Raw genomic sequence first — 10,154 nt, forward strand, 5'->3', positions numbered from 1 at the left:
GCCATCTTGCCTGCCACCAGGAAAGGGGCCCAGACACAGCCCCTACTGTGCCCTGCCCTGGGAAAGACCAGGAGAAGGGAGAGAGCCCCTCCGCGTCCTGCCCTGAGCTCCCCACATCCCCCATGTCCTGCCCTGACTCCTGCTCCCCACCCCCCATAGAGCCAGCCCCATAGCATGTATCTATCTGCCGGTGATATCAACTGGCCGTGCTCCATGGGCATTAACGGAGCTCTGCTGCTTCACACCCCTGGGGGAACCGGCTCCAAACTCCTTTATGAATTTTCCACAGCAACCTATTTCCCTTCTCCCAGTTGTAAAAGTTTCAGTCACGCAATCTGGGAGCAAATAAAACGCTCACTGATACTGGGGGGCAATTACTCCCCGACGAGCCAGCAGACCAGGGGAAGAGAGCCACTGTTTGCTGGACTGCGTCCTTCTAACAGAACAATAAAATAATGGAAGCCACAGCCTGCCGGAGAATAATGTACAAACAGAAAAACGAGCAAAATGCACCAAGAGCCAGATTACAAAGACAAGACCAATGGGGACTACTGGGCGCTGGTTTCTGAAAATCAGACCAGTTCACTTAAGAACTGGGAGTCAAGGGCTCTTGAAAATCCCGTCCTCTCCTTCCCCATTTATATATCTGCACCGAGCTCTTAGAAGCAGAGTTATTTCAAACATCTGGCCTGGGGTATATTCTTCACCCCTCCCGCTCTCCTCAAATTAAGATGCGGTGGGTCTCAGGCACACAGACTGGCTGCTTTTCAGTCTCTCTGCAAACCACCTAAGAAAGCATTTCCCGAAAGTAAATCGTGTGGCTGGCAGAATTAGGAAGTCCCAGTTGCCAAGTCATTAAAACGGCCCTGTGCCTCTGCCACTCACCCCAGCCCTGTTACCCTGGGTCCATCACAGGAGTTTGGCCCAAGGGAAGTTTTCAAACTGTGCTTCTCTTTTCGGGAAGGATAGTGCCCCATCTAGTGGGCACACTGGCTCAGCGCACAGGGGATCAGGGAGAGCCCCTGTGCTTCCCTTTGTTTGGGCAGCTGTGTGTGTCATTTTACCGCCTGGCCCTCCACTATAGGCTTGCGGCAATTTAGCTAAGAGCACATTCCTACACCCCTAAGTAGACATTGGGGAATTGTATCATACTCCTGCCGTAAGTCCCTGGTCAGAGCAGACCCAGTGTCTCCCTCATGCTTTTTATTTAGTCCAGCAAGCAGGTGATTTTGTGAGTTTGCCTGAAGAGTTAGGATGCTGCACGTGTGACTCCAGTGCCTGAGACCAGTGGAGACTGTGTGGGGGCAGACAAGGACTTGCCTGTACCCAGTGTTGTCAACGGGCTCCGGGAGCCACCTCACCCGTCTCTCTCTCTGAGGTGTCACCAGCCGCCAACAAGGGAGGCGTGAGAGTTCAGCGCCTGTATTCTTAGCTGGCCAATGGCCAACTGGGATGGCCAACTGGTGGGTCAGGGCCTCATCCAGGGTCTCTTCAACTCCACGGGGAGCTTTTCAATTTACTTCCCTGAGTGCAGGTGCCCAGAGTCTGATGCACGAGGCCTGGACTGACTTCATGGATGGCTAACGTCGCTGTGTCCCTCTCGGGAAACACAATTCTCTGGGCTCGACCCATGAGTCACCGGATCAGACTCTGTGGCCTGTGTTTTGCAGGAGGTTGCACTAGGTCGGGGTGGCCAACCTAAACCTGAGAAGGAGCCAGAAATGATCAATGCACATTGCCAAAGAGCCACGGTAATAGGTCACCAGCCCTGATCATCTCCCCACCACCACTCTCAGCTTATCCACTCAGTGGCAGCCCCACCGGTCAGTGCCACCTCCTCCTTTTCCTCCTGCCCATTGTGACCAGCTCTCTCACTGGGAGGCACTGGAGGGGGAAGCAGGGGTGTAACCGGCTCAGTGGGGAGGGGCAGGATCCAAGAGGGACAGCACCTAGGGCAGAGCTGGGGGTTGAACAGGGAGCACCCTCCGGTGCAGGGGAAAGTTGGCACCTGTAGCTCCAGCCCTGGATTTGGTACTTGTGCAAGGAGCCACATATTAACTTCTGAAGAGCCACATGTGGGTCTGGAGCCACAGATTGGCCACCCCTGCACTAGGTGATCTAAATAGATATATACCTATGTCATAGAACTAGAAGAGACCTTGAGAGGTCATTGAGTCCAGTCCCCTGTTGTGGGACCAAGGATCATCTGCAACAGAATTACCCCAGAAACTTAAGTGGCCCCTGAAGAATTGAACTCACAACCATAGGTTGAGCAAGCCACTGCGCTATCTCTCCTCCCTGATAAGCCCCACTGCTGGCCTTAACAAATCTATGGCTACATCTACATTGGCATGATTTAGCGCAAATACTCTTTAACGCAAGAGTTTTTGCCTTAGAGTATTTGAGGCAAGAGAGCGTTTACACTGGCATGTGCCTTTCCGCAAGAGATGTGCTTTTGCGCAAGAGCATCCGTGCCAGTGTAGACGCTTTCTTGCGCAAGAAAGCTCCGATGGCCATTTTAAACATCGGGCTTTCTTGAGTAAGAAATTGATGTTGCCTGTCTACACTGGCCTCTTGCGCAAGAACAGTTGCACAAGACGGCTTATCCCTGAGCGGGAGCGTCAGACTATTTGCGCAAGAAGCACTGATTTTATACATTAGAACGTCAGTGTTCTTGCGCAAGTACTCACAGCCAGTGTAGACAGGTGGCAAGATTTTGCGCAAAAGCACTGTTTTTGCGCAAAATCTTGCCAGTGTAGACGTAGCCTCTGAGTCTATGTACAGAGGCACTGTGTTGCATCAAGGCCCATGTCAGCTGAGCATCCATAACATAGGCAACGTGTAGCAGGGGAAAAGGGGGGCACTAGCCCCACGTCTCCCCACCCCTAGTTCCACCCCCTCCTGCTCACTTTTTCCCAGCACTCCCCAGAGTCACGCAGGCTGGAGTTATTGGTCCTGCACCTTCCCCACCGCTGCTGCCAGGGAGGGGAGGCCGTGGTGCGGACCTTTGCCAGCTGCTGGTCAGCCTCTCCTGCTATGTGGCCCTGTGTGCACCCCCCACTTGTCGCCTGTGATCAGCAACCTACAGCCACTCAAGTGTCACAGAAACAGCAGCTCACTCCTCCTATGCTGCCACCTTCCTCTTCAAAAGTACATTCCAAGGGCCAGAGCGCCCTGCAAGGCCGACACCTCTCACATCCTTTGCTATGAGACATGCCATCAAGAGCCAGCAATGCCCTTCCACCACGTACATTGGCCAACCTGGACAGTCTCTGCAACGAGGGATCAATGGGCACAAATCAGTCAGCAGAAATGGTAGCACACACACAAACCAGGGTGTGTGTGAGGGGGCTGTTTTAACCTCCATGGGCACTCATTCATGGATTGAAAAGTAGCCATCCTTCTACAAAGGAGTGTCACCAGCTAATTACAGAGAGAGACTGCAGAACTGGAATTCATCTATAGATTTGATGCTGTTACCATGGGCTTGAACAAAGACATTCAAGGGTGTGTCTAGACCACAGGGATTTTTCAAAAAAAGTGGCCTTTTTTGGAAAAATCTTTACCTGCGTCTAGACTGCCGCCGTGTTCTGTTGACAGTAAATCGTAAGAATGCGGTGGTTTTGTTGACCGTGGAAAACCTCGTTTTACAAGGAATAACGCCTTTTTTTCTAAAGTGATCTTTCGAAAAAAGGTGCTATTTAATACATACTGTGCTTTTTTGAAAGAGAGCATCCAGACTGCCTGGGTGCTATCTTTTGAAAAAGCAGCTTGCTTTTTTGAAAGTACTAATTGTAGTCTAGACACTCTTTTTCGAAAGAAGCTTTTTCGAAAGTATCTTTTGAAAAAGCCTCTTTCGAAAAAGGCATGTAGTCTAGACGTACCCTAACTAGTTAACGCACTACAAAGCCAATTTCCCTCACCTTTGATATTTGCATTTACACATCAAAAGCTACAAATGGGACACATCCAGCCCATTTAATTAGCCTAATTAATACAGTTTCTACCATTGACAAGTACTTCTTCTGCTATTTTTATATATCTACATCTATCTTGATTTCTGTTATTTCCACTCCCACTCATCTGATGAAGTGGCTTTGCCCACAAAAGCTCATGATCTATATATTTTGGTTAATCTCTAAGGGTATGTCTACACCTGCAGCCTAATTCGAACTAGGGCTGCAAATGTAGGCATTCGGAATTGCAAATCAAGCCCGGGATTTAAATATCCCGCGCTTGATTTGCATGTTCCTGGCCAGGTGCCATTTTTTGAAATTTACAAGCCCGGACTAACTCCCCGCATCTATACGCAGCAGGGAAACGGGTGTTCGAAATAAAGCCCTATTTCAAACTACCTGCTAAACCTCATTGCAGGAGGAATAACAGGTAGTTCAAATTTGGCTGCAAGTGTAGACATACCCTAAGGCTACATTTAAACTGCAATACTACTTTGGGATATCGGAGTATCCCGAAAGAACTATCCCGCGTCTTCACAGCAAGCCCATTATTTCGGGCTCACTATTCCGACATCCCTATAAACCTCATTCCACGAGGAGTAAGGGATGTTTCGGAAGAGCGGGTTATTTTGAAATTTGGTGCCGTGCAGACAGTGCCGAATTACGACAGAAGCTATTTTGAAATAAGATCGAAATTAGATACGCAATTTGCATGGCTCAAATTGCGTCTCTTATTTTGAACCATGGTGCAGTGTAGACGCACCCTAGAGGTGCCACAGGACGACGCATTCTTTTTAAAGTTACAGACTAACACAGCCACTCCTCTGAGGCCTCTCACCACACCCCTTTCGAGCGCTGCTCCGATCCAGACTGAACATTGCAAGGCCGGACCTGAGCTCTCCATGGGCAGCCCCTACCCCTTTAAAAGGACAGCCACCATCTGGCTCTACTTCACAGAGGCCGCATGCAGGCCTCAGGCTCCTGGCCCGTTGCCGTGGCAGCAGAGCAATGATCCGGCTGCCTGCTCTCTCGATATGGCATGAAGCTAATATGGGACATAAGAGCTGGATTTTTGCACTGCCGGAGCGTTCCAGAAAGACTGTTTCAGCGCTTTCAGGAGCCAATAGCCAGGGAGGAGAGAGTTACTCACTGGGGCTTGTCTGGAGGAGGGGAAATGCCTACGCATGGAAAGAATGCCGGTTACCTCTCAGGAAATCCCTAAGATCTCTCCTTGCTAAGTCACTGGGAGAGATGACTAAAAGACCTGGAGCTCAGACAATGTGAAAATGACGCAGGGAAATGCGCCGCAAGATGTAGGAAGCCCACAGAGTCATTTCTGGTGACTCCTCTCTCTGGACAGGATGCAAAAGCCAGATGCTGGCCCTAATGCTCATGGGCCACAGGCGTCCTGGGGGCACCCATCTAATGATGATTTGGTTCTTCAAGCACACTCAGACCACTTTAATTCCCCCCTTACACTGAATTCATAGCACAGGGCAGCAAGGCCTCACCCATATTCAAAATACGCAGCAGAGTAGGGCACCTGGAAATTTGGGCACCAACTGGGTCTGAATCTCCACCCGCCCTCCTTTTCCTGGGGCTCCGCTTCCTCCGGAGAGGATCCTGTGAACGTAAAAGTGACAACGCTGGCCAGAGCTCTGAGCAGAACATCGAACCTGGGAAAGAGCCGCCCTAGTGGGGAAGGAAGCCATTTAACCGGCATTTACCAACCCCAGGGAGGTACTACCTCTTTCTGAAGGGGCGTGTTAGTCCTCCGGCTTGGAGTTTGAAATGTGCTTTAAAATGTTTCATTAACACAGAGCTGAAGACGATAAATCACATCTCTAAAAACCCCTCTCCCTCCCCGGCTGCCGTCAGGCACAGGGGCACTAGTTTCATAATATTGCAACTCCGGAGGCCGGCCCTGCTGGGGGGAGAAGCCTGACTGATGGCCCTGGGGCGTGGAAAGCACGTACAGGAGTGGAGATAGCCGTGCAATTTTCATCCTGGGTGTCTCAGCCCTGACCGGCATGGCTCCTCCCTCGGGATGAGGGTCGTCTCAGCTCAGTCCGAGTGGGAGGGGAGACAATGGAAACGAACTGTGGAAGTGCTCCCTACACTAAGACACGACATCAATAGCCCCCCCACACACACACCCCAGCATCCACAGCTTCTGCTTTTCTTTTGCTCACTTCACCTCCCCGTTCCTCAGTTTCCCCATCTGTAAACTGGGATAATGATTCTTAGCGCCGCCGCAAAGTGCTCCGGGAGCTACTGGTGAAAAGGGCTATATAAAAACTTGCCTGATCAGTACAAAGCCTTCTGAAAAAGGCTTCTATTCAGTTCTGTGGGGCTGTCCCAGGAGGTTAGAGTGGATGGCTAGGCAGCGGTTTCTCCTGCTGTCGTAGGTCACAGGAGCCTTGATTCCCAAGACCTACCCTGGGGAGCCAGAGGATTTAGAAGACAGCCCCTTATCTGCCAGGGATTGAATAGCAGGTCCATCATCTCCCTCAATAGTAGTCAAAGAACAGCCTTCAGCTGCAGGCGGCCTTCAGTGACTGCCAGCACGAGCCAGGTTGAAACGAGTGACCTAGAGATGAATGAAATGCTTTGTAACCCCCTGCTTTATCTCCCTGCGTAAGTCACTCCCTTGTGCAGTGCCCCGTTCAGCACAGAAGCACCACACTCCTCCTTTAAATGCCCGCCACTCATGGCAGAGCCCAAGTCCACGAAACCCAATGGATCAGGTCCCTAGGTCATCGCTGAAAAGTCACCGCGGGTCCTTCCCAAAACAACATCTGCTGATTAAACTTCCTGTACCCGGCATGTAACCAATCAGGTCCTACAGAAATGTAACAGGGTCTACACAGAATCAGCTCTCACCTGCTGTAGCATGGAATCGGGATTCTAGGCGCCACCCTAAAGAATCCTACAGCAGAGGCAGAATTGTCTTTGAATCCTGTCAAATGGCTTTGAAAAAGGAGGCAGTGTTATCTAGCGGGTAACAGGACTCAGGAGAGCTGGGGTCTGCCACTAGCAGGCTGGGTGACTTGGGGAAGTCACGTCACTGCCCCATGCCTCAGTTTCCCCACCTGCAAACGGGGATAACAATACATCATGACACAGCCCAGTGCTTTGACCTCCCCTGCTGAAAAATGCTATGTAAAAACGACTATTGTTAATCAAAAAAACCTTCTGCAAAGGGTACTATTCTCTAGTACATTCCATAGGTCTTTCCCAGGAGGGTCAGAAAAACCAGCAAGGCAGTTCTATGCCTACTGTAACATGTTGCACGAGGTCTGAGCTCTGGATTCTTTCAGGATGACAGTTTCTAGCACTCACAGCCATTACTGCATACAGCTGCAAAGTGAAGGCCGAGCCCCACAAGGAAAAAATGTCATGACAGGAGAAAAAAGAACGTTAGGGCAAGTCACAGTTACCGGCCCGTATGCCTCGGCACCTTCCAGCAGCATGAGCTCCTGACAGGAACCCAGTGGACCCTGAACTTCAACGTGCACCTCTCCAGATGAGGGATGTAAAATCCCGTGTCATAGCTTAACCGGTTAAATAGGAAGGGAAGCATTTCAAACCCAACAGGCTGTTACCAGCCAATGGCAAGACCTTTGAAAGCTAAATGCTTCCAGATGCAACTTTTGTCATATCTAGGCCTGGAAATCTACCCTTACAAGACTGCGGGGCCTCCTCCCAGGACTCTTCCATTAACAGGAGATTCTGCAGAGTGCGGGTGTTTTCAGTCGGCCTCTCGCCCTGTTTGGCCACAGTCCAGAATTAACTGCTCCCTCCCACCCCTGCTGCTGCTTTGTCCTTTGACATCAGCAAAGTCACAATCTGCAGATCTCTCTGAAGTCATTGGGAGAGGGGCTGCCATGATTCCTAGTGGGGAACAAATACCAGGCCTGCGCCAAACAACGGGAGTGTTTCCGTTGGCTTTGGAGAACACCAGCTCAGGCCACCCAGGGCCATGGGAGCTGAGGCCATGTGCCCCTGGAAGATCCGCTGTGCAGCAAAGAAACGGGCCGCATTTCTCATGCCCTGGGCATGGCGGAACTGTTGCATCCAGGCAAAGTGCCTCTAAAATGCTACCAAATGGGAACGGTTGCATTTTGCCATGGCTTTGGCACTGGTGTAACTGATGCCAGAAAGCCCAGGGCGACAGCGAATCGGACCCCCTGTTCCCATGTGTAAGGGGACTGTCAGCCCCTTACTAAAACTCAGTGGGAGTTTTTGGTTCGCCAGCTCCCAGTATCAAAAGGGGAAGGGTCCATGAGACTGACAGACCCCAGAGACAATGGAAAGCAGCCAACACTCCAGCTCGACCTGATTGACAGGTTGGACAGGCCAGTGAGGAAAGTGAGAGGCCAAGCCCTGTCCGCCCTGTGAGCTGGGATTTTTCTGAGTCTCTCTGAGCAAGGAGAGAGCTGAGACAGCTAAGAGGATGTCCTGTGGAGAGGCTTTCCTGCAGCAACAGAGCCAGGCGCACACAGCCCAATGAGTGCAAGCTGTGCTGAGGGACAGTTTTGCAGCAACAGAGCCAGACACACACAGCCCAAGGAGCACAGACCCTGTGTTGAACAGCAGACTGGCAGTGCTCAGAGCCAAAGGGGACAGAGAAGCAATGCAAGGAGCTGGAGACTGGCAAAGCAGCTGGGTGTGGTGAGCAACTGGGACCAGCAAAGTGGGGGGAGAGGCTCTGGGCCGGGAGATATCACCAGCCAAGAGGCCCAGCAGGCCAGACTGGGAGAGGGGTCTGGCCACCTAGAGCCTGAGGCTGTGTGGTCACTGCCAGAACAAGCGTTTCCAGCCTGCAGCCCCCCTGCAGCACATCCAGGGCTTCTAAGGGGCCTATAAGAAAGAGTTTGTGAACTGTCCTTACACTCTGCAGACGGCTGTTTGTGATGTCCCCGTGCTACAGAGCGGGGCTGTGTGCTCTCATTTAACCTCTCTCAGTTTTTCTTATTTTTTTCTCTCTAATCAGTTGATGCTTAATAAATTGTATTTGCTTTGAACTGTATGAAATGATCACTGGGCCAAGAAGGCCTGCAGTGTGAAGAGAGCACCCCGGAGTGGGGACACCCTATCCCCTGCCCCAAGTGACTACAAGGTCGGGGATTAAGCCCCAGGAAACCTGGGCCCAGCCTTGTTGGGGTTTCGAGGACTCTGCTACTCAGGAGAGTAGAAGGGGAGCCCTCAGGATCAGGGAGGCCGTGGGGTAAAGGAAGTGGGAGCAGGGACTCAGATCCTTTTGCTGGTCCATTTCACCGGGGTGGTATAGAACTCAGGAAAGTTCCCCACAATAGCGGGGCCATTCCCCCGCTTACACATGCAGACAGCCCAAAGCGTGAGAGAGAAAGCAGTAAACTAAAGCCAGCAGGCAGGAGATGTGTGAGCGGAGCCGGCTCCTTGTCATGGCAGAGGAATCCGCAGCACGTTCAGGCCAAAGCTTAGGAAAAGAAAATCAACCTACTGGGAATTCCTGGACTCAGCCGGCTGCAAAACCGTCCCATCCTCGCTCCCAGCAGGGGAAGAATCACCCGCTTGCCGTGGCTGCTCCCCACTCCCTGCCCACTCCACCGCTGGCCAGGGAACTTGAGACGGGAACAGGCGGCAGAGCGTCGAGCTGTTTCTTTTCCTCCCCTCCTTCAAGCCACCCTCCCTTCTCACAGCTGGAGGCTGTAGCATTGGTGCTTCCTGAGACAGGGTCCCTGCACAAGGAGCGGAGCTTGGGAAGTCTGACTCACGGCGTGAGCAAACACCGAGCAGACGCGCTTCAGATTCCTTTCTGCTGGGAACACAAAGGGTCTGTTTCCCTTGGCCGTCTCCTGCCAGGAGTTACATGCTGGTCTGAGAGTCACCCAGGAAAATGACAACGGGGTTACTCCGATTGCAGCGTAAGCCTCTCTGCACCTCTGGAAAAATTCAGGCCACTCATCCAGGAGTTCCGCTAAGGCCAGGACAGTTAAAAAAATAAAAATAAAAACCAGGGATCTGCACTGAGGCTCCTAAGTGCATCATCAGGCCCCGAAACATGGGTGCTCATTTTCAGGCGGGCTTGGTGCCGCTGGGCAGGCAGCGGGTTTGTCGCCTGAGGCAGAATTGCACTAGTTTGTCAGGTCTTCCATTCTGGAGTGAAAACAAAAAAACCTCGACGTTTCCTGTGCGCGCACGCACGGAGGGAAA

General features: G+C 51.8%; 1 protein-coding gene across 4 annotated transcripts in view; it reads right to left on the reverse strand.

Annotated features, from left to right (window-relative positions):
- The window catches only part of GJC2 (gap junction protein gamma 2), a 78,828-nt gene extending 69,061 nt beyond the window's left edge, over window positions 1–9,767 (reverse strand). Inside the window, exon 1 of one of the 4 annotated variants that reach the window (XR_012902139.1) lies at window positions 9,442–9,767. The gene's annotated coding sequence lies outside the window, so the exon portion shown is untranslated. Of the gene's footprint in view, window positions 1–6,839; window positions 6,858–9,437 lie in introns of those variants that run through there. The other 3 variants (XM_075922948.1, XM_075922949.1, XM_075922952.1) reach the window with 3 other exon arrangements.
- Window positions 9,768–10,154: the final 387 nt, after the last annotated feature.

Source organism: Pelodiscus sinensis, chromosome 2 (assembly GCF_049634645.1).
Source record: "Pelodiscus sinensis isolate JC-2024 chromosome 2, ASM4963464v1, whole genome shotgun sequence".
NCBI classification, from domain to species: Eukaryota; Metazoa; Chordata; order Testudines; family Trionychidae; genus Pelodiscus; species Pelodiscus sinensis.